The sequence below is a fragment of the Agelaius tricolor genome, unplaced genomic scaffold (genome assembly GCF_023055355.1).
Source record: "Agelaius tricolor isolate 1412-34295 unplaced genomic scaffold, bAgeTri1.0.p SCAF_6, whole genome shotgun sequence".
Lineage (NCBI taxonomy): Eukaryota > Metazoa > Chordata > Aves > Passeriformes > Icteridae > Agelaius > Agelaius tricolor.
This window is the reverse complement of record NW_027269266.1, coordinates 4232216-4257478: the sequence shown is the minus strand read 5'-3', so window position 1 is coordinate 4257478 and position 25263 is coordinate 4232216. Positions and strand designations below refer to the sequence as shown.

Below are 25263 nucleotides of genomic sequence, written 5' to 3'. Positions count from 1 at the left end.
GGGCCGGGGCGGCAGGGGAACATGGCGAGCCCTGAGGGATAGAGCCGAAGGGCTGTGCGGTGTGTCCCGCGTCCCTTTTGCCGAGCTGTGAGGGGAATCGGGAGTGCAGGGCTGTGGATGTGCGGCTTTCACTCCTCTCCTCCCCTCAGATTTGCTGTGAATGTCTCTGCTCATCCCACCGGGTTTGTGCGGTCTCTGTAATGATTAACGCCTTTTCCAGCCCCTCGAAGTATTTGTTTCGGTCTTTTCGGCCTTAAATGGCCCCATGGAAGTACAGAGTCTCAGAATTGTTTGGGTCCTATCCAGCCCAAGCCTGCCAAGGCAGGTTCACATGGAGCAGGTGTCACAGGAATGTGTCCAGGTGGGTTTGGATCCAGTGAGGGCAGATCCATGACCTCCCTGGGCAGCCGTTCCAGTGCTCTGCCACCCTCAATGTAAAGAAAGTCTTGCTAATCTTGAAGTGAAACTTCTTGTGTTTTAGTTTATGGCCATTGCTCCTCGTCCTGTTGCTGGGCACCCCCCAAAAAGAGTCCAGCACCGTCCTCATAGCACCCAGCTCTGAGATACTTCAATGTTTTAATGAGATCCCTTCTCAGTGTTTAGTCTGAGCAGGGCCAGCTCCTGCAATCTCCCCCTATAAAAGAGATGCTCCAGTCCCTGTACTTGTCCAGGGGCTTTGGAGGGGGGAAAAAAGGCTTGTGATGGAGGATGTCTGGATCCCTCACCCTATAGGTTGAGTTGCTGTGGGGAATGTTAAGGGGTGCTTTCTTCAGCTGGAAGAGGGAGATAGCAGAGGAAAATCTCCCACAACTACCCTGAAATAACCTGAGATTGGCAGTTAATGTGCCTCCACACCAACAAGATTTGCGTCCCACAGGTAGGGAGTCATGCTGAAACCTCAGATCTTTGATATTCAGAATAAAGGGTCAAACCACTTGCTAAACCCACCACACCACAGATCCATCTTCATGCAGGACTGACTTGGCAGGTGTTGTTTCTCCAGGCAAAGGGGTGAAGCTGGAAGGCATGTTGGGTTTGTAAACCCTGGTGAGGTTTAAGAACAAGCTTGATGTCAGATTTGCACAGCATAGTCAGGACTGGGAGCTTATTTTATAAATACCCGGATTACAGAATTTGAGCTCCTGAGTGACACTTTGAAGATGGCAGGTTTTCTTTGATTGAAGTGGAAATTAAACTGGGTTGACATATCCAAGCCCATTCTTTGGTGGATATTGCCCCCAATATCCAGAGATTATGGCAAGGTGCTTTATAATAACAAAAATAGAGCAGAACCCAGAACCTGTCAAAGAGCTGTAGCTGCAGCATTAGAGTGCAGAGGGCAAAAAGGCAATCCATAATCAGAAGCTGCAGTGAGAGAAAAGGGAGTTACAGCCTGTGGAGGGGTTAGTAGGTGGATGGCAAGGAGGCAGCAGGGATGAGGATGAAAGCAAGGTGCAGTTAAATGAGATAGCCACACAGTCAGCCCCCTATCAGACAGCTTTTCAGAATTCCAGCTTCATAATGGCTAACATGCAGCTTTGATCTCTCTCTCATAATAATTTAGCCCAAGTGTGTGTTAAGCTCTTTTAGGTAAAAGCAACCTCAGCATATATGATATCTGTTTTCTGCAGAACCATTATCCTGGTAGTCCTCATCTGGCCAGTTGTTGCCCACCTTGTAATTCCAGCTATTTAATCTTTTTTAATTGATAAGAAGTTCCCTGGTGCTTGGATTATCATTTTATTAACAGAATTAATAAACCTATACTTCTTAGTGTCATTTACTGTAAGGTCTTTGAGATGTGTTTTATTTCTCAAAATTCCTGATAATGATAATCTGTCCAGCCCAATTGCTTAATAAGATCTGTGATAACTCCTTAGTGTTAACTAATTGACCCACTTCCTATGTGCTCACAGCAAGAGGCAAGAACTCTTATAACAGTCCTGGCAAGAAGCCATAACCCAAAGCAATCCTGTGTCAATGTGGGTTGGGGTCAAAATTTGGGTTCCTTATGTACTCAAGCACTGAAATTTCATTTCTGTTGTTGACATGTCTTGGACACAGAAATTACACAAGAGAAAAGGACAATGAGCTACAAAAGATATTCTTTAAATCCTGTCTCTTTTTCAGATTGACCCATGTACTTCATGAAAAAGGAGGCAAATGTCCCCAAAACCAAACAGAATTAATGTGTATTGTTTTTCCAAATCCAAATTGTTCAGAACAAATTTCTCCAGCTGATATGTAGTGCTTGTTGACCAGCTGTGATAGAGAAGACTGGAGGAAACTCCAGGTATTCTTTCAATAATTGGGAGGACTTGCATTTGTTTCAGTGGTTTCCTGTGACAATTGTTTGCCTACAGGTTGTCTATGACTGAAGTCAGTCTGCACATCCCCTAGTAGAGTTTCTAAGTGATTCTGGTTTTGAGTGGCATAGAAAAGCCCTTGCAAGTGCTGGAGAGTTTACTTGGAGTGTTTGAGGAAGCAGGACATTTGTCTGGTTGCTCTCAAACCTCTTCCCATTGTTACTTTTGCTGAAGACCACTTGATGTGGGTTTTTTGCTTGCTTTCCCCAGGGAATGAGGTCAAATGACAACTCAGAACATGTATTTGGGTTTATCTGTTCTGCTGTCCCTTCTCAAGTACTTCTGAAATCTTGGGCTATATGTATCAAATCTGACAGTGGGTGGAGATCTCAAAGGGATTATATTCTAAATAGCTTTGCAAAAACAGGTGTCTGAATAGGAGAGATTCTTATCCACCACCAAGGAAAAGCCTGTAGAACAAAGTCATCCCACGTACCCTTAAATTTATTAGGAGCACTCAGGGAAGAATCTATGGAGCTCTTGTGGCTCATCTGTTGAAGGCATCAATTCTGTGCTTTGGAGCAGAATTGTAAAGGCAAAGAAGGATGTTCAGTACATGAAAACCAGAATACAGAACAAGATGGGAGGATTTGTACCATCAAAAATGCTTGCACATCTTAAATATTGTGTGGAATTCTCCCTAAAGCACCAAAAAAGGTACCTTTGTACCTTGAACACAATGAACTGATTGGAATTGCTTCCTTAAAAAAAAAAAAAAAAAAAAAAAAAAAGTGTTTGAATACACCTGAATGGTTTAATTTGGAAAAAGACCATGAAGGAATGTGAATGTGATAGTGGCCAAAAAATCTGTTGTAATAGAAAAAGTCAATTCTGTGTTTCTTACAGCATAAGATTTAGATGTCCTGAGTGGAATTTCCAGGCAATAAATTTAAAATAAATAAAAGAGAGTATGTTTTCTCTAGAGTTACAGTTGTAAATTGCTGCAAGTGTAGCGGAGAGGCCAAAAGTATAAACGTTCTCATGAGTGGATTAGAAATGGAAATGAGAAAAATGTCCACTGAAGCCTCTTAAGCATAATGTTAATGCAGCTGCCAGCTGAGGAAATCTCCAAGTAAAGGGGTGGATTCAGCCAGCAGATTAAGGCGCCTAAATTTGGTTTTCCGTGTGTAGGTGTCTCCATGTGAACCAGATGTCTAAGCTCCCCTTATACTCAGCAGAGAATTAATGTGGGATTTAGTTACATAAATGCAGGCACAGAGTGCCAGTTTAGGCACTGAGGAGTTTCCTACCTGGCCTCCTGCTCCAAGAAGCAGCAGGTATCCTAAAAAATCCTTTTCTGGCTGAAATCTCACATGGAAGTTGTTGATATCTCAGTCCAGCACGGTTGTCACTGAGCACAGATGGTTGGCAAGCTGAACCCTGCTCATGGAGGCACAGCAAGCTGTTCAGACCACCTCAAGGCAGATAGATCAGTGTATTCTGAGCAGCTCAATGGCTCCTTCCTCCAGCAGCTGTACTGAGTAGCTCTGCATCGACTAGAGGAGGAATTTGCATGCAGATGAAGACATTGGCACGGGGACACTTCAGTCTAGGTGTCAGAACTTGTAGGTTCTGCCAGGCTGTACAGAGGGAATATTGCTTAGCTTTTCATGCTGTTTCCTGAAGTTTCCTTAGCTAGTCAGACCAGAGTTAATTCAGCAAGTATTGATTTAGGGGAAGAATCCAAGAGATTATGTATGAAGAGCCATCCTAAAATACTCAGATCTGTTGGTAATGAGGCTTATGTAAAGGATTAGTGACAGTGTGTTGTATCATGGTGCATGGATGTGGAGTGACACTTGGAACTCAGTTACATGACTCCCTCAGCCTGGAAGACACCCAATGGCCAAGAGTTCTGGGGCAGCCACAGGTACTGCTGCTGACACCCAGAATGGCCTGTTCTTAAGCCATTCAATCCTGTAGCTGCAAGGGATTTTATTTTTTTTCTTCCACAAAGGGAAATCAAAATGAATTTGGTTGATGACAGGCTTTGCATGCTGTCATCTGTGAATCAGACCAGTTAGGTCCGGTTAGAGTAGCACAACGTGTCTTAGAAGAATTTAGGCTAAGATTCAGGGCAAAGAAATCAAAAAGAAAGATAACTAGAAAAGCCAGATGATAATTAAATGAGTTTTGGAATGCCGAATCGGTTTTTTCCTCAGTCTCTCATGCTTCAAATTATTTACATTTCCTTGTTGGTAACACAAAAACTTTTAGCACTAATGCTGTCCTCTGGGGCTGGTGAAAGTTCGAACAAAACAAGTTAGCAAGCTCAAGAGTTTCTTTCTTGGACATCCTACAGCAAGCTATGAAGCTTTTTTTTCAAACTTCATTGGGCACCAGCTGTGCTCCTGCACGTTTGCTATTTATTGACAGAATGCTTTGATGGTGCAAAAAATACTAATAAATAATAAAAAAAATAATAAATACCTTCTAGCATTGCTGGTGTCAGGAGAACATTGTACTCTCAAATATCCTGCTCAGACAGAGATGACAGCAAACCAAATACATTACAATAAACAGATTCTCTCCCTTTTCCCATACACAGATAAGATCTAAAAACCAGCTAAATATACTAACCCATCCTAATGAAGCAGGAAACAAGTAGTAAGCTGGAAGGATGAGCATGTGTGATGTGGCCCTAAAATCTGCAGGAATATGAGGAAGGAGCCAGTTGTGTGACATACTGTGCCTGGGAGAATTCACAGATCTCAGGATCTTGCTGAGAGTTGTTTTGTCTTAGCAAGGATTGCAGTACTGAGCATACAGAGTAACATTGTCATGCTCTCTTCAATTCCCTTCAAATTTTTGTCCTTCATTTTCCAGCCCAGTCTGTATTATTTTTCTGCACTTAGCATTTTTAAGTTCTTCTGTAGAGTCTCTCCAGAACTGTGGAAAAGTTGTATTTTATTTTTGAGGTGTTGCTGACTAAATTCCATCTGGTTTTCATGTTCAGAAGTTCTCACTCTTAAGATCTTTGAGTGAGATGCTACATTTTCTAGAATTTCTTTTTACTGAAATAAAACTTCCCTTGGAATCAGTGGAGGGAGGTAATTGGCTAAACATTCTGTCCAGTGTTGCTCAACTGGGCTCAGACCACTTCACAGGCTCTGGAGCCTGGGCCAGCCTGGGCTGATTTCTTTTCCACTTTGGACTGTTTTGCAAAGTTTGAGAATGAAAACAATCCCATAAACCCAAGAAATCTCATAATTGAATTGGCTTTTTACCAGTGAACCAAATTACAACTCTACCAAGAGTTTCCTTCCGGCGTTGTTTCAACTCCCTGATAAGAAAAGGAAGAAAGTTTATTTGCAGAGGAGTTCAGTCTCATTATCTTCTTTTTACAGATGTGGAAGTTAAGCACAGAAAGTTGAAGTCGTTTGTTCCAGGTCATCCAACAAAGCAGTGGCAGACAAAAAAATAGAAGTGAGTCCTTCAGTGCTTTTTCTGTTGCATCACCCTGTCTTCCTGTCTTGATGAAAACTTCTAAAATGTCATTTTCATAGGTAAGTATCTGAGAAATATTCAGACTTCCTGAACAGTCTGACAAAACCTTTAGTTGTGTCACATAAACTGAGGTTAGATAGAGTTCAGACTGACACTAGGACTCCAAGCCTGAATTGTGGCATTTCTATTATACAGGGGTTTTTTTTGGTAGTTTTTTCTCATAGCAGGTATAATCTTTCATCAAAAGATATCTCAGCCTGTAGCCCCAAATCTGTTGTACAACAGGATGCTGAGCCTTTTTGCTTTTTCTGAGTTTTTTTCTGCGTTCTTAGGAATGGGCTTTCACTTTCCTAGAACTGAGAAATGCATAAATATGTATGTGTAACAAGGAAAGGATGGTTATCCAGTAATATTCATAGCTCCATTTTAGATCTATTTTTCCCATTGGTTTTAGAAAATTTATAAAATTATTCTGATTCACACTAACTGGGTGTAGTTCCTACTTCTCTGTAGCAGTTTCAATCACAGTGGTACCCGTCTTCTTTTTCTTCTATTCCCCCCTCCAATTTGTCTTTTTTTTGTCTGTTTCAATAACACATCCTAAAAAAAATTTTGCAACTTGAAAACTTTCATGAACAATCAGACAGTGATTTGCAAACTTGTACTTTAAATCATTCTTCTTTTTCAGAGGCCTGACATGTTTGCTGTAAACCTCATCTTTATATTGTTTTTTTCAAAGAATATGTGAAATTCAGGAGTATTTGTGGTTCCTACCTTATGCACATGTGAAAAACTGCATAGGAAATTATATTCTTATAGCTAGGAGGACAAGAATTAGGAGACATGACTGTCCCTTGAGGCACTCTCTCCATAAATCTGGATTTATTGCTTGATGTCTTCATTTGTTACATACAGTATGTTGATAAAATTCTTAGTCCCACAATCTGTGCCCTGCTTTATCTGTTTAGATTAGAACCACTTGCAGCCAAACACAGTTTCTTGTTGGGCAATTAAATATCACTACAAGCAGGGATGCCTAACCTCTCTCAGAATTCCCTGGCAGCCTGAAAGCAAAACAAGAAAAAAAGTCCCCATCAGCAAGGTACTACTCTTTGTTGCACCACTAACTTGTGGTTTACCAGAGAAATATGTTTGAGTAGGCTGTAAAAACCAATATTTCTAAAATGCAAGTTTAGAAGTGTCATAGACTTGATTTCAATAAATGATGAAAACAAAAATAAGTGTTTTAATTGGTCTATACAGTACCCAAGAGCTGTGCAGTTACATGTACATTTACTCCTTATTTTAGCATGAACAAGATTGGTATGATTAAAACCCTCAAGGCAATTTTGGGGCCCATTAAATTAAATGAATGACTGGAGGAAACCATTATTTCACTATCTGAAAATGCCAAGCTCTGAAAGAAGTGAACTGCCTAAGGAAAATGGTGAAGTTGGAAGATAAATCCCACAGAGATTTATCCTGAATAGACATTGTGCTATTCTAGGGAATAGCATGTTAATAGCAGGAGAATTCAGTGTGAGCTGTGAGATGCCCCCTGGTGTATTTCTGCTGAGACTTTGTACATGGTCAGAGCAGGAGAAAACACCAGGACAGAACACCTGAAGAATTGACAGAGGATGAGGAAGTGTAAAAGGCACAGGAAGCTGCAGAAGAGGGATTGGTAGCAATGCCATTTAGCAGCTGCCATTTCCAATAACAAGCATTAGCTGTAAGCTACTCAGATTTAGGTAACATTTTCACCAGTAGAGGTTAGAGCATGCCATGTGGTTATGGGGATCCAGCTGGGGAAGGGGTCAGCAGCATTTTATGGATGCTGTAGATGGAAGGAAGGTTGGAGAGGCTTTGATGAGCCCCAGAGAAAGGAGTTCCATTCTTCACTGTGATGTCTCTTTGATAGAGAGCAATGTGAGGGTTATGGGCCTCCCCAAACTTGCCTGTGCAGCCATGTGGCTGAATTCCTCTCACCACAAATCCCAATACACTCTGCCTTCTTCCTTCTTCTTCTTTCCTAGAAAATTCTACTTGTTTGGAGCTGCTAAGAAGAGGAAGAAGCTGGGAAGGGACAGGAGAAAAGGAACTATTTCAGCAGAGGGGAAGGGAAGAATAGAAGCCCAAGAGGCAAGCTTTAGAGAGGAAGGATTTCTGTTCCTATTAGTGGGGTCAAAAATCACTGCTCCCAAGAACCAATGCTCTGACAGCAGTGCCTGCTGCCCTTGCTTTCAGGGACAGCAGTGGCTGGGAAGGTAGAAATCAAGTATGGCCTTGATGTTTGTGTGTAATCCAGAACCCTGAGCAGAGTCCCTGTGTCCCAGGGAGGGGTGCAGTCACTACTGGGACATGCTCTTACAGCAGCCCTGGATTTTGGGTACAATTTTAAGTAAAGTGTCATTTGTTACAGAAATGCTGGTGAGTAGCAGTAGTACCTTGAATAGGATAAAAAGAGAAAGAAGTGGAAATATTTCAAGTGGAGGACTTAGAAAAGTCAGGATTTTCTTGGAATAGTGTTGTCAAGGGAGAGAGAAGAAAACTGTGATTGGGATAAGAGAAATTAAAATTCTGGTGCCTCTAAATTGGTATGGATGGCTCTTCTCCAAACTTAAGTGGCAGTTCTAGACACTAGGGAGTTGTTCTGTGGTGTTGATTATCCAGAACTTTTCAAGAAATAAAGTCACATAAACCAAAAGGACCTAAATATGTGTAGACAAGAGCAGAATCAAAACCAGGTGATTCTAAGAGTTTGAGGAGGAGCTCCTGCACTATAAATTACCTATTTATAACTGGAATTTAGTATTTGCAACTCTCTTTTGGAGGATGACAAAACCAAATGTGTTTGTTGCTTCATTCAAGAAGAAAAAGAGTATTATAAACTATTTTCATAATTAAATTAATTCAAATCTCAATCCTTTTTTGTATGCCCTTGTGATGGAAAAAAAAAAAAAGAGTATGTAATTTTGTATCATTAGGAGAAAATGACAGTGGTTGAGCCAGCCACAAAATATGTCTACATATTTTGGAGATTTTTTGCTAATGAAAGCTTTGGTTTTCTTGTGGATTAAATAAGTGAGGGCAGGGAATTGAGGAAATGAAGGCAAAATCCCTTTGAACAGATTGATACTGCCTGTAAAAAAATTTCATTTCAGCACTTTATTGCATAAAAATCTGTTGTAAACCAAAGAATCCTGGTGGTGTTCTTACAGCCTTTGTTGCCAAAAGAAAGAAAATAAAAATTTCAGCTTTCATTGTAATGAAAGCCTCCAGTTCTTCTGATCACAGGAATAAAGCCTTAAAGATTTGACAAATACATAAAATGATGGCTCATCCTACAGATTCAAATTAAAAATAAAAAATAAGTGAAGAGACAGAGGGAAATAACTTCTAGTATTTTTTAACAAAGCCATTCTTCTGATTTTACAAAAACCAACTCTGGGTTTTGTTAGTGCTCAGGCTGGGAATGCTGAGCATAAGTCCCAAATATGTTGTCTGGCAGTGCACCAGCTTGAGTTAAACCAAAATATATTATCCATTCTCCTAAATGCAAGCTTCTGCTGCACCAGATTTTGAAACCAAGTTATCTGAGAGTTACAAAGCAATACCAGATGGTGACTGTAGGTTGGCTGGAATTTGTGGTCTCTCTCGTCTTGCCACATGTTTCACCACTTGCAATATACTAAATTATATTGTTCAGTTATTTGTCTCCTTGGCTCAATATTCCCTTTCTTTCACGTTCTGGACTGGTGCAATTCTTCATGGTTTCACTAGGTGGGTCCCCACAACAGTGCACTGGGGAAGTAAATTGTTGAGCAGCCTGAACACACTCAGGTAACTTTATCTCCCAGTCAGCTTTATTTTCACTTCCTTTGGCAGGAGTTCACTACAGCACGTGTTTGATGTACAATCTGGTGATCAATGTGTTGGGAAGTTGTCATACAGGGGCTGCTTCTTCCTAGGACTATTGCATCTCAAACTTACCTATTTCAAATTGAATTTAAAACCAGTTTTAATAGCCAGTTAGGTTCAGTCCCATCATTTTTTGTAATTATTTTACCTTTCAAAAAGTGAGGAAAAGCTGGTGATCAGCAGCATTACATATATCCTTCCTTTCAAAAATGTAATAATTTTTAATGCTTTGAAAATTTTTATAGTAGTCAAAAACAAACAAAAAAATCCTTTCCATGTGTGTGGAGTATTAACATGATGCCTCAAAGATCTAGAAATAAAGCAAGCCACTTGCAAGACAATATTAGTATAGGAGGTATTATAAAGGCTGGTCTTTATTGGAGGCCTCCAAGGGGCAGATATTGAAAAGTTCCCACCCCACACAGTGTGAATACAGTTCTATAAATTTAGCAAATTAGCATAATTGACAAGAATCACCAATTAGAAGCATAAGTGATAAAGTAATTCCCCCTTTTTGGTTCCACAACTTCTGTAGCCCCCTTTCAGATAGGAACTGAACTTTTTTTATGAAAATGTGTCTCAAAGAGCTCGTTTCAACCTTGGCTCCCAGAGAGCCAAGATAGGATGGGGGCCTTGGACCCATGGGGCTTGGAGCCTCTGGAATGTGTTTTGTCTTTCTGCCTGTCAGGGTAGGGAAGAGGTAGGGAAAAGTATTGCAGATAACTACAAATAAATAATAGGCTACAGAGCTACAAATATATGTGTAAAGAATATAGAGAATGTATAAAAGCAATAAAGGCAAAAATCAATCTGGCATCAATAGACTAGTGTTAAAAGACATTTTAGCTACAATCTTCAAAAATTTTCTTTCCAAGTGTTTTATATGTGTATATTTAACATGGAAAAGTATTTACCCTCTAGACCTGACCAAAACAAAACCCAACACAAAGCTTCAGACCTCTGTATCTGATAATGTCCCATAGAGAAGAAAAGGGAAAAAGAAATCATAACGATATTTTTAACATCCATGGTGCTCTGACTGAGGAGGCAAGTGATTTCTTTACTGTCTCAGATTTTGCAAAGAGAGAAGAGAGCTCTGTAGTGTCATGTCCGGGCTGTTTGTGACATTCAAACTTGTACACTTAAACCCATGGCTCTTTATCATGTAGTCTGTAACACTGATGTAACTTAGAATGGTTAACTCTTACTCTAGGAGACTTATCTAAGGATAACTTCAGTGTCCACTTCTGATATCTTCACACCTACAGAAAGAAATCAAAGCAGACAATTTCCATTATTGTGAGGTTTGAGATTTTTTTTTTCTTCCTCCTTTTCCCCCTCATGTCCAGGCTCACTAAGTGAATCTATTTAATCTGCTTGATTAGACAATTCATGTGGAAGCTTATCAAGAAGCACAAATTTTGATTAAACTTAAAGTTTTATTCCTTGTGATTTATGTTTAAAGGGCAAAGAAAGATTTAGAATATTCTTACGTTATGTATTACAGAGATAAACTGAAAATTAAAATTTATTGTTTTCTTGCTCAGTAACCAACTTGCATTAAATAAAACTCATAATCATTATTGACTATATTTAAAGTCAGAAAATCTCGTTTTTTCAAGTGGAAGATGAGAAAGGCTGTCACAGCACACATAAACATGGTGGTACTTTATGTCAGAGATCTGGCTCAAAATTCATCCTCTATAGGAGTATAGGAGTGATTATAACATCTGAATTCCTGGTTTTAGCAAGTAGGTAGATAGAATCTTCTGTGTTTTATCCAAACCAGTTTTAATAGTCTCCTTCTCCTCATTTTGATGGCAAGACCCAACTTGGAAAAAAATAGCTTCTGTACTGTTTTAGTTGACTTATGTCTCTAAGTGATAGTTATGAGTTCCAATAGTCCAAGTATCTCCCCATTATCAAAGCTGCATCACTTACAATCCCCCTTCTTCAGCTGGGGTCCAAATCTTCATTTAGGCTGAGTGCAAATGCTCCAGGAACCTAGGGCAATGAAGAGCAGTGAGAATTCCAATAAAAGTCTGATTCAGATTTGGAAGGATCTTGTGTGTCTGAGTCTGGAGATTCGGTATACATAGGGGCATCTCATGCTCTCCTGGATTAGAGTCACCCTTCTGTGTCCCTGGGCAATGACCAGAGTGTGGTGGGAGTGCTCATCATTCCACTTGCAGAGTTACAAACCCCACAGCCAGACACACTGTATGAGCTTGGTCTGCTCACACTTGTCTGGCACCATCACTTCCTCTGGGAAAATGGCAAAAGCAAATAGCAACTTGTCTGTGTGCATGTAGGCGTGAGCCTCCTGAGAACACAGCATTTGGCACCGTGCACAAGTGAAGTTCAAACGTCCTTGAGCTATGAGTTGTTGACATCTTCTCTCAGAATTGACATATAAACTACTTAAAGCAGTTTTGGTGCTACCTTATCTCAATATTGCATTCAAAACCTATCATGATTCCCAAGTCACCAAGTCAGGCTGACGGGGGAAATGTACTTCCAGCAAAGGGTGTTAACATTTGCATCGTCCCACTTGTCTGCAGGCAGAGGGTAACAGCACTTACAGCCTCTTCGGGAGCCTGAGAGGCAAAGCACACTCCATTAAATGCTTGTGTCTTGCTGCCCCACAGTGGCTGTGTTTACCAAAGGAATAATCCCCACAACAAAGGCAATGGTGAACACTTCAAATAGTAATAGTTTCTCAGTCAGGTTCTAACTCTGCAAAACAAACATTGCATTTGCACGGTTCTGTGTTTACTATTCTGAGTTTGAATGCAATTAAGCATGGCTGGTGTTGTCACACTTTTGCTACCAGTGATGGACCTGTGCCTCCTCTAGAGGAGTAGAGAAGTGCCAAGTATCACTCTTGTAATGAAATCAGGGGAAGGTAAATACACCATCCAAATATTCCAAGGCCTCTTGAGGCTGAGAGTCAGCAAGCGAACCTTGGCTACACCACCAAAAATCTAAGTTGTTAATAGAGGATTAAAGTGGTAGGCATCCTCTGGGCTACAGCAGGATTTAACAAATACCTGTGAATGAAACGTTCAAAAGGACTCCAAGGCAAAGCTTGACTGCGACTTGGAGTGTGCACAGAGGGAAAGGAGAAAGCAGTCCAGGATCATGTTACTCATCTGATTGCAGTGGGCTCTGTTTTCAGCGCTGCCCCCGGGGCTTTACCTGATCTATCCAAATAAGTCTGCCCTTCCCACCCTGCAATCATTCATACATAAACAACTCTAAATACTTTTCTGACTGTTCTGCCAGTTTCAGCTCTTCGTGCTTATTCAGTGCCTGCTCTCCTGCCAAAACAACAAACTGAGCTCATGTGGGCTGTGGCTGGGGGCAGAGGCAGGGAACAGTGGTCTGCCCATTTCCTTTGTTTTCAGTATTTCTCTTTGGCCTTTCCTTGGGTGGAATCCAAGGGATGGATCATTGCTGGTTCCATCATGATGCAGACAGAACAGACATCAGTTGTCAAACAATGACAGCTTTATGAAGCTTAACAATCTCAGCCAAAGTCTTGATGCTATCATCAGTCATGTCTTTCTTCCCAGTCCCTGCAGGTGACTGCAGCTGGCAGCAGATCTCTTGACAGTCAGATTCTCTACGTTATCTCTTTTGGACCAAGCCTTTAAATAATTGGACAGGAAGATCTGGAAGGAGATATGCTGTTTCAAGGCATAAATAACATCCTGCTGAGTGCTACAGAAAGCTTAATTTAATTTAGTTCGATTTGATTCAAATGTGGTCATCTGGTTTGGCCTGCAACCATGATTTCTGTAGATTTATGCTCAGTTTCTTCTTAGACTGTCATACACAAATCATTTCACTGTACCTCCATTCCTCAGCTCTTCAGTGGGAATAAGAAGATGTTCTTTATTTACAGGAAAAGGAAATAAAGACTGATGGGGTAAGGAGTTTGTGAGATTTTCTGATTTTCTAGTAGTAGAGATCCATATACATAACTGAAACACAGGGCTGAAATGCCAAGAGTCTTAGCTACTAACAACAAAGAAATGTGGAGAGTCTTGCTGGTACCCTGCCACCAAATCATGTGTTCCACCCCATGGAGAAAGCCAGACCGTGCAAAGGTAAAACTATTTAACCTATAAGAGATAAGTGGACTTCAGTTTTGGGTACTCTGTCTGAAAAAGTCACTGTGATGGTGACAGGTATAAGGAAGAAACATTTTACAGTGAGGGTGGTGAGGTATGGCACAGGCTGCCCAGAGAGGTGGTGGATGCTCCATCCCTGGAAACATTCAAGGTCAGCTTGGATGGGGCTCTGAGCAACCTGGTCTGGTTGAAGATGTCCCTGCTTGTTGCTGGGGCTAGATAAACTTTAAAGGTCCCCTCCTACAACCCAAAGCATTCTCTGACTGTGTGCTTTCAAGAAGTTTAATTCTTCAATTTCCTTTTAGCCAATAATGATGATGACTCAGAGCTTCATTTTAGGTCACAAAGTATTTTTGATAGTGATCAACTTCACCTTTTAATCTTCACGTATTAGCCCAAGGCTGTTTTTCTGCTTCTAACACACCAAAAACATTCACCTAAATGGAAAAAAAAAAAAAAAAAGAAGGAAAATAACCTCCACCAAGGACACACACACATTCATATTTGCCTTTTTTTTTATTCTCCCACTCTTTTTCACAAAGGGGCAATTGCAGCTACCTGGCCTTTTCTGGAATGTAATGTGGGAGGTGATTTAATTTTTCCTGTGGTAAGAGTAACAGCAGACTCCTGGCAGCAACAGCAGCCTGCCAGCTAGTGCTGCCACGAGTATCAGCAGGAACTGTGAGCAGCTCCCCAGCAGCTACAGATCAGGGGCAGTGAAGCAGCATTTGATGGTTTGACCTATGGCATTTTAAGATATTTACTTGCTTCCCAGAAGTCTGGGAGGCTCTGGATTCCTTGGCGCCTGCCTGAGCCAGGAAGATAGATTAACTGAAGGACTGTTACTGTTTTGTCTTGGGTGAGGCCTTGTGGGCAGCCAGCTGTTTTATTTTGTGTATTGCACAAAAGGTTCCTTTAAATCTGTGTGTTCTAGGAATGAAGGCTTGGAAGTGAGAGGGTAAACTGGGAATTTTTTTTTTTTTTTTTTTTTTTTACACAACAACCTTTGCTAGCCAAAATTATTGGCAAAAGCAGACAGAAGAAATTCCCTCAGAGCAGTGCTCATGCACACTGCCCTGCCATGGAAAGTTTAAACCAGAAGGGTCAGTCCAATATGGTGCTAAGGGCCTGATTATAAAATTCACTTTCTGCCTGTCCCTGGCTGTCAGGTCACTGCTGGAGCCATGTAATATGCTGAACATATTGAAGTTCTGGAAGTCAGAATCCAGAAATCTAATGCTGTAGCTAGACTAAAATTACCATCCTTATGTGTACACAGGGAGCTCTGCTGACTTCAGTGAGACAAAAGTATTCACCTAGAATTAAATGCTTATTTGTTTGCAGATGGTAGATAATGGGTGTCCTCCTGTCAGGAGGCAGCCTGAACAGAGCCAGGAGACACTGTGGGCTCAGTGATATTTGTGTAAACCACATGCAGTGGGCTTTCTTAGATCATCCTTTTATAGTGCCATGCTCTTGTAACACAGTCCTTACTTTTTTTTACATTTTAAACCAGAAAAATTATTGTGTACTCTCTGCAGTACAGCTCCTCCTGCCAAAGCTGCCTCGGAACAGAAGGAAAAGCCAGCTTTGCTTTTCCAGCTATGGCTTTTTAAAACATTTTTGTCCGAATCTGTTAGGCTCCCAGAGAATGTTCCATGGATATGTAGCATATTATGTTATTACTGCAGTCTAGCTGTGTTAAACCCTTTATCATTCCACAGCTCTTTGAAATAGGGAAGGCTTGTAAGTCCTGGTTTACAAATGAGAAAACACAGCACTTAACCCCTGTGGGATTTCTATTGGGCAAAATTCCCACAAGGGAAGAGCCCATTGCCTTCTTTGTCCTTGCCTCAGACCACTCCTGTCAGGGATGTGAAGGAACCACGTGGGATTGTGCCCATGCTGGAGACAGGGGCCAAGGAGATATAACCAGACCTGCTCCCACAGATTTCAATGAACACTGTGAGCACACAGTACTCTGGAAAGGGGGGATCTTAAGTGATTTGGAGGAGGCACCTTCTAACTGCTTGTAGGAAAACTGCCAGGGATTTTGCTATTTGTATGTAAGTCTTGATCTGTTTTTGTTTTCTTATGCAGTAATGACAAAAATTAAAATTGATAAACATACTAATAAGTTAATGAATAACTTTCTCAACACTGTTGTCCGTCAGATTGCCATTAGGAAGCATTTAAGCTAATAGAGTGGTCTCAGAATTCTAATTCCAGCTTCCTTGCACACCTGTCTGTTTGTACTGATCAAATCTTTGGGGTTTTCCTCACAGCTGTTAAGAGATAGAAACTTTAAGGGCATGTGTACCTATGTTGTACAGCTAGGTTAAAGTCCATACAGCTAAAAGAAACTCAGGTCTCAGGTTTCTAGGTTTATATATAGATTTTTTTCTGATGCAACAAAATGAAAAACAAACCCATAAAGCACGTGGACCCATCCCAAATTGCAGGTGAACACACTTTAAACCTCAAGACAATGTAAACAGAAAAGTGCTTGCTATGTTCAGGCTTCTGTCCTAGATTCACCCCGGCAGTTCCAAACTGCTTTGGCTTTTCCTGTCAAGTTTCTGGATATACTTAGATCACTGATATCTCACTAATGTATTAAATTAAATATATAATACTAGAGAATCTCACCAGTATAAGTAGAGATATCATTTATATTGTCAGTATAAAAACTGGCATTGTAGTGGTGACTCTCAGTCTCCAACCCGTCCATTACTTCACTGTTTGCCACTGCTTGGACTAAAACTTGCTGAGCAAGTGTAGCTTTTCACCCCAGGAATTTTTGCTGTCTGCCAGTGGCTTGGGCCTTGCAACTCAGTGGCAGATTTCCCTTGTGTCTTGAGCAAGTCCTACAGCTGGTGTGCAATAAATATTCCAGGAGTTTGCCATTTACCCCCCCAAGGAACAGATCCACAGTGCTGAAAGGAGTGCCGAATTCATACTCCACCTGTGCAGAATCTGTTTTACCAATAGAGAAGATCTGGAGATAAAACAATACTTAAACCCACAAGATTTTCAATAATGGAAGAAATCACAAAAATATACAAGATGGGTCACTAGGATTATGTTTGTCAAAGAAGCCCTTTCACAGCTGTTCCAACATCTCATGCAGTAGGAGGCTGACATGCTGATTTGTTTCTGCTGTCCACATCAGATTTGGCTCACCTAGAAAACTAGAGAGCTGCCTTTTTCCTGTCCTAGTGATAAAGAGGTTACTCAGAGTCTGGAATAGCTGTTCCAACCTGAAGCAGAATATCTTGTCACCTACCCCTGATAACACTTTCCCTTATCTCTTCCAATAGGGCACTCGAATTAATGAAGGAGATAAGGTCATTATTGTACTCTGTAAAAGCCTTATTTTCCTGTTTTACAGTTTGATTAGAACACATTCTTGGTTTCAGTTTTGATTTTGTTTTGGTTTTGGTTGTGGTTTTTTTTTTCCCTTACAGGTCCCTTCAGACAGGGTAATAATTTTTGCAAATCATAGCTTATAAATATATAATGTGCAATTCATAAATAATAAATTATTATTATAATTCCATTTCAAAATACAGCTGAAATTTGCTCATTTTTTTGGAATTCAATGCAATTAAATTTTTAAAAATTTAATGAAGATAAATGGGTGGCAAAAATGGGAATTGACGTGTTTGGAAGTTTTAAGTTTCTAGGAACTCTTAATTTCAAGGGCCTTATTTCTCCTTAGCTCCTGTTTAGCAGAGAGATGGGAGAGTTTGGCCATCAGATGTAATAAACACAACACCCAAGTGCTCTTTGGTTTTGTGTGCAGGGTTGTGTATGGGAGTGTAGAGCCCTCAGACCCTCACAGCTCTGCTGTCACCTTTCTCAGGTGTTTTACTTGGTGTCACTTTGAACTTGGTGCAGAATTAACAGTTCCCAGCATGGTGTGAAGCCCTGTAACACTGTCATTGCACTAAAATTGCCTCTGCCAGACACAACAGTACAAAGTTCAGGCAGCTTGTTGAAGGCTGAACTGGACTGTTCTGATATGATTTTCTTTATCTTATCAGAAGTCCCCCAATCAGCTGGTGAGTCCAGACTGGTTCTTGGTCTCTGGTTCCTTGGCTCAGCCTCTGTCTGCAGGCTGCAAGAATCATTTGCAGTTCTCTGCCTACTGTTTTCTAATTACTGCCTATTTTTTCTCTGGTCATTTTTATCTGTAACTATATGATAGGAATATTTTGGTTCACAAAACTCTGACTTGTCTTAATCCATTTCAGAATAAAACATTTCTCTCTCACATTTTCCTAGTTCTGTCTCTGAACGTAGCCACAAAAATTTTGATTGCTGTGTTTGATTACTTACTCTGGCCATTTTGAGCTCCCTGACACCTCATTTTCTATGCACAAAATCATATTAAACTTGTTTACTGTTCCCCAATTACAACTTCTACATCCTCAAACAATAATTGGATATTAATTAGCAATTGCAGCTTCACAGGAACAGTCAGAGCTGTGGTCAGCACCAGAAGCCTGAAGCAGTGGGTTTAAAGTTGGCCCATGACATTTATTACCTCTTTTAGATCTGAGAAATGCTCAAATCAGAGTTTAAGACCATTACAGACAGTTTGTCCAGACTGAAGTGAGGCTGGTGGGTGCGTGTCCAATGCCAGCCTGGGACTACTACAAAATAAAAATCATTTTCATGTGTTTAGTTCCAGTTTTATTTCTCATGATGTGTGACTAGTGGCTCATTTCTTCTGAAAGGCCTGTCTTTGGCCACTTCCCTTCCAGCTGACCTTATAAGATTGCACTGTGTGTCTGAAAAATCAATTTAAAAAGAACTGAAATACACCTCTATTATATATTAACATGTGTCCTTGTAAAGAAAGGCCATGATTTGAGTATGCAAAAGCTAATAATTGACCAACTTGTGGTGCCATACTATTTGTTCTATTTATTTTCTTTGCAGAAAGCATGCAAACCCTTCACAGGGACACAAAAAAAATCTGCAGAACACCCACACCAAGTTTAAATGGGCACATTTTGACTGTTGAGCAATGATTATCAGTTTATATCACCAAGGCTGCAAAACTCTTCTAACAAAAGAGAAAATTCGTATTTTATAGGTTCATAGTAATGCATGAAAAATAGGTTTACTTTGGCCCATTATAAGACTTAAAAAAACCCAACAACTCCAGATCTAATGTGATAAAGGCACATGAAACAACAGGTTTGTGGTTTTGTGTTACAAGGGACAAGTTCAGCACTTGACTTCAGGAAGTTTCTGAGGGCTCCATGTGGCATCCAGCCTTTACTGAATGTGTCTGCAAGCCACTGGAACACTGGAGCTCAGCAGGGACATTGTCTCAGAGCAGAAAGCCCTTGTGGTCACTTGGGGGGACAAAGAGGACAATGCATTCCTGTGTCAGCTGTAGTGGCAGAGGGGACATGGCCTGGAACTGCCATGTCCAGTGGCAGCTGAGAACTGATTTGGCCTCCACCCTTGTTTGCCTTCCTTAACTTGTCTGCAGTTTTTTGTACTCCTTTTCCCCCAAGGCTTGCCCTGTGCCCTGCAAATATTTCAGTATTTCACTTCCACAGATTTTATACCACAGGACTATTTTTTCCCTTAGCTACTTTCACTATAGTAATCTTCCATAGAATCATTAGCATAGAATAACCTGGGTTGGAGGGGACATTAAAAATCACCGAGTTCCAGCCCCTCTGCCATGTGCAGGACACCTTCCATTAGACCAGGTTGCTCAGAGCTCCATCCAAGCTGGCCTTAAACACTTTCAGAGATGGGATATCCAAAACTTCTCTGGGCATCCTGTTCCAGTGCCTCACCCCCCTCATTAGAAAGAATTTTCTTCAGTTTGAGGCCATTCCCCCTTGTCCTATCAAGTATTCCTCTTGTAAATAACCTCTCTCCATGTTTCTTGTGCTGGATGGCTGCAATTAGGTGACCTCAAAGTCTTCTCTTTTCCAGTCTAATTGGTATAATTTTGAGAATAATTTTGAGTTTCTATGCTCACGGTGGTGCCACACCTTCTTTGGCTTCACTTTACTTCCAGAACCTCTGGAAGTCTCATAATGTTCAGGACTATCTCACAGTCTGCAGGATTGAGGTCAAAATGAGTCACTCTTGCCCTTTCTCAGTAATTTTTGGGAGAACCCACCTTTTCTTCTGGGCAAGGATATATATTCTTGGAAAACATCAGAGGATTTGGAGCATTTGAATAGTTGACTTCTGTTCACACTGTTGCAGGGCAATAATGGTCTTTCACCCAAATGAGTACATTCTTTAATTCAATTTATAACTCACAATAACCATGAGAGTTGAGCTAATCTGTGGTGCTTTCAATTCCAGCTTTGTAGCTTGAGAGCACCAAATTTAAGGGTTACTTTTCTTGCTCTGACTGAGTTTAACTGAGTGCTGTATTTAAACAATGTAATGACAGGGTAGAGCCAGCCCTGGTATCCAGCTGAGAATTGGACACTAATCTTTTGGTAGTCATACCTCATTTGGCCTAACTCTCAGATTAACATTTACATTCTGTGTAGGAACATATTCCAATCACCTGTTATTAACCCTGTTATCATATTGAATATAATCCCTTTCATTAATTTATTGCCATTATCTTTTTTGCCCCTGTTTCTCTTTGAAAATCTATTCCAGAACTTACTTGCTCTTATACATAAGAAACTTCTTCCAATTCTAAATGGTTTTGTTACAGGGGTTTTTTTAATTATTTTTTTTTCTTACAGCAGCTTTAAATTTTAGCTTAATTGATTTGGCAGAGAACACTCTCAGAGTCAGGCTGATGTTTTTTGAAAGAGCTTATAAATCTGTAATTCCAGTGCTCTCCAGTTTTCTTCAAGGAGAAAGTACATGTTTCCTCCTGCCCAGCACTCCTTTGATACCAAGAGCTATTTATTTGCTTAGAGCAACTCTTCAGTTTTGGGAGTTTCTTTTAATTTTGCTTTTGCAGCCTGAAATATGTGGTCTCTCATAGCAGATATTAAAGAGAAATTCAGCACATACTACCCAGGAGCAACGTTGCTACTAATTGCTTACCCAGAGGATAAATAATGAAGCAGCTTTACTGTGAAAAGAATTAATGAGGGACATAATTTTTTATGGATAAGAAAATTGTATCATCCACTCAACTTTACCATTGAAGCTGTAATTTTTTGTGTGATTTGGTGATAAATATTTGTGTGACCTTTGATGTGTACTTGTTTGGGTATTGGGATTCCCTCAGCTTCTCTTTTAGTGTTAATGAGGAGAATGCACTAAAAATATTTTTCCTGAACTTGCCCTAATTTTATAGGACATCAGTGCTCTGGTGGGACTAAGCCTTTTGCTGTGGGATTACTGTCAGATTCTGCAGACATGAATGGCAAAAGTTATTACTTTATCTCCAAAAACCTTAAAATAAACTGAGTTTCCACTCCCAGGAGTGGAAGTCTTGCTGATGAGTTGAATGACAGCAAGCCTCACAGAGCTGAAGAATAGTATAAATGTTTTCCAAACACCAAAAAGAAAATTCTGAGTATCAACAGCCCAAGAGTGGCATTTGACTATTCCTTAAGTCAACCACATTGTACCAAGTATTTTGTATTTTATTTTGGCAGTGAAATGATATTTGTTGAATATGGATCCTCAAGGCCTGATGAAAACTAAACTTCTGTTATGATGAGATTACAGGATTAGACTCAGCTTTAGTAATTAATGGCCTGCTTCCAGCAAATTTCATATGGAATGCTTGAGACTGGTTTGAGATATATATGCCACATATGTTTATGTCTGCATATCAGCAATCCTGTATATTTAATATAGTATAAAATTATTATATGTTTATGGTGGGTTTTACATATGGGTGGTCCTCCTATATTCTTAATTAGTTATACATAATTTAATTACTCTTCTAGTATATGCAGTCAAAATACAAATGTGTTACAGTCCTGATTTGAAGTTCCCAGACACAAAATGCTTGTCTTTCTAATCTTCTAGATATTAAATACCAGTTCAGATATTCATCATTCTGATAATTCTGAATAACTGATAATTTTATTAGTTCAGACAGTAAAATAATGCTCAGTAGAGCTTACTACTGTACAATAAAAATATCTTCCACATGATCAGCCTTGTGCCATCAGGAGCAGTGTGGATGGGCATGAGGAAATTTGACAGGAGGATGACTGCTCTCTCCCTCCTTTCCCCCAAACTGTTGTGGTCCCAGAGCATCTCACCAAGGCCCATGGAGTGCAGCACTGAGGCTCTTGGGACCTCTCAGCTCATGGTCAGCTCCCAGGGAAATGGATTTTGTGTGGACCACAGTAATGCTGGGCATAAAGAACATACTTCACTCAGCTTAAGAGAGCCTCCTGCATTTCCCACCCACATTTTTATGTATACCAGAAAATAAAATAAATTTGTATTTACTTCAAAGACCATGAAGTCAAGATTATATCCTTCCTGTCATCTGTGAAGCTCGCAGAGATCCTTGCAGAAACAGAAATCAATTCCATCTCACCTGATATAGGACTTTAAAATTTTTTTCAATTATCCCCCTGCTCTTCACCCTCCTTCAGTACATAAGTTTTGTGCCCTTCCTGCACATGATTCCTGATTTTATTCATCCAGCAGTAGCACTTTTCCACACTTTGTGGCAGATTTCCTTCGACTGTAGAAATGGATATGATTTTAGCATCTGTTCTTTCCAAGCAGACCTTTGTATCCCAATTCTCATTATTCCAGCAGGCAATTGCACTCTATTGATGCTCACTTTCCCAGCACTTTGTGTGAGCTTCTGACTCTGTCCTCATTCCCTAAAACAAGAGATTTTCCTGCTGCTTGTTTGTATTTGTTTGGCTCTCTAAGCTGACTGTTGAAGAAGGAGTAAAGACCATGTATAGGGAAGTCAATTTGACTTCAAATAACCTAAATTCAAACTGTTCTCTGTGCTCTCCCTGCAGAGTTGAGTACCCAGAGAGCTGAGAGGCTGCTTTCTGCTGGAAGTTACTAAGTTGGCCCAAAATGGGGACCTATCAGTTACTAATTACAAAGGTAAGATCTACTTTCTTTTTATTTTATGGAGGATATTCAGTAGAAAATACTCTACCTGCATGGCCAGCATAACTTTGAGGATTCATGTTAACTACCTTGTGCCTTCATATGTTAATTCATACCTATCTAGGAATATTACAACTGTAACCTCTCCATCAGGAACAGAACACAATCAATTAATAATCTTATTTATTTGTTTGTTTTGTTGTCTGTCTTCAACATCTGGAAATTCTCCTTGAGCCATTCCTTTTCTTTTACCTCCAATGTATCTACTGAGCTTGCACATCTCTCTAGTGTTACCTTGTAATTTTTCATTTAAAGACTCTAAAGTCCAGGTACTTTGCATAGTAAGACATAATCAAAGTTTTAGTTGAGAATAAAATAATAATCTTAATGAAGCTACACTGAATTACATTAGCTATTTTTGGGAACTCTTTGGATTTATTGTGGGAACCACTTTTATATTCTAGGGTCATTTCTAGATATTTGTTGCTTCTAAAGCTCTTCTGATAAGATTTTAGACACTCTTCTTAAGAAAAACGATAAAAATAAAATTATTTTGAGATATTTTGAAATGGAAGTTCTTCCTGACATGAAATTATGGTATTATAAACATTTCATTACTGACATTTTCACCATTTTCTAACACTGTTAGTGTTAGAAAATGAAATGAATGATATTTGTTAAATCTGCCCTTGCTATCTTATATACATATACTTAGTTTGTAATTACATCAATGCTATGGTAATGCACAATCTGCAGTCTTTAATTGGATATATCCCTCACCATTCATATGTCAGAATAATTTGCCAATAATCATGACCTTGGTACCTTCATCATTGCACATCTGAGATTCCTCCTTGTACAGCTCATTTTCTGCCCAAACAGGAGCAGTACAGTGGGAACTGTGTTCTCCTCCTCCTGTGGAAGTGGTGGGCTGACAGGCATTGAAAAGACTGAGGAACAAGTGTAGTTTAGTCTTCAGAGAGCCTAGGCATGCAGGAAAGCCAGGATCTAACATTTCCATCCTCTTGGCACAGGTTAGAGCTGCAGATCTCAGATGGTACAGCAAGGCTTTTAGGAAAGCTCTTACCTCTCAGACAGAGCAGCCATGACCAGGCTGCCTCCTGGCAATGCTCCCTGACTGGTGTTAATTCCTGAGCCATGCCTTGGCAGGGTCTTGGGGAGCTGCAGAGAGCCTGAGCCAAAGCGCTGCAGGGACTGTGAACAGTTTAACAATCAGGACAGTTCCAGGGCACTGCTCAGGTCTGTGCTCTGCTGCTCTGGTTTGCTGGTGCAGATGACAGTTCTGAGCCACCTTTGCTGCGTGTCACCTTTTGTCCTGGGGAGATGTCATCTTGGATCTGCACGAATTCCCACTGGACACCCGCTCATCAGGCTTGCCTGTGCCCATCACATGTGGAGAAGCAGAAAAACAAATCCTGCAGCACCTCAATGACAGGGAGTAGATACCTGGGATCAAAAAAAGATGTTGGAATTGTTGCAAACAGGCCTAGTACAAGAGAAGTACAATTTATTTATGAAAACAAGGAGGAGTTGCTATTCACCTCTCATGCTTTTCAGATGTTTGGATCTTGTTGCACACATTGTGATATCCACAGATCCTGGATACCAAGGTGTGGAGCCAAGCAAAGTTTTGGAGCATTCTGATCCTTTGGAAGCCATTGTGCAGAGGAGGTTTCATATCATTCTGCTCTTTCTTCCTGTTTTTATTCATTCCTCTGTGTCATCCATAAACTATCACCTTCTCATTGATGCTTCCCACATAATGGGAGTTTCTGGGGCTCTCCTGTTATTAGTTACTACCAGATGAGAGAACATGTTTGGGTTGTTTTATAATTGTTGCAATTTTTCCTTCCCTAAAGGGAATCTTGCCACTGGCCTTGGCTGGAGGTCCAGTGGAGAACACTGCTACAGGTGTGTTCTGGGACACTGTGCCACCAGTACCTTGCAGCATAACAAATTGGAAGGTAAATATGCAAAATTTATTTTCTTTGAGATCTTACAGACCATCCTGGAATCGACTGCTCATGATTGCTTTGGAAGCCTCACCTCTTTTTGCATCTGCACCCCCAAGCAGTGACAGACTGATGTTTTGGGGCAGTCTCACCCCCTCCTCTCCAGAAGGAAAGTGCTGTTCCTGCCCACTGTCCTGTCTGAAGCCAAGCACGCTCCATGCCAAGGAACAAATTCTGATATTATCACACACAGAAGGCTCACAGAAAGTGTGTTTGTAATTCTTCAGCTCTCTGAATTCTTCCCAGTGAACTGGGAAGAACATGGAAGTACTTTCAGATTTGTGCTGCTGAAAACACTTTTTG

General features: G+C 40.4%; 1 long non-coding RNA gene across 1 annotated transcript; it reads left to right on the top strand.

The window, feature by feature from the left end:
• The first annotated feature begins 4 nt into the window (after nt 1-4).
• On the top strand, nt 5-25263 carry LOC139591363 (uncharacterized). The gene is made up of 4 exons (XR_011679617.1): nt 5-361; nt 5714-5872; nt 22831-22921; nt 24808-25263. It is a non-coding gene; the product is annotated as an uncharacterized lncRNA (long non-coding RNA).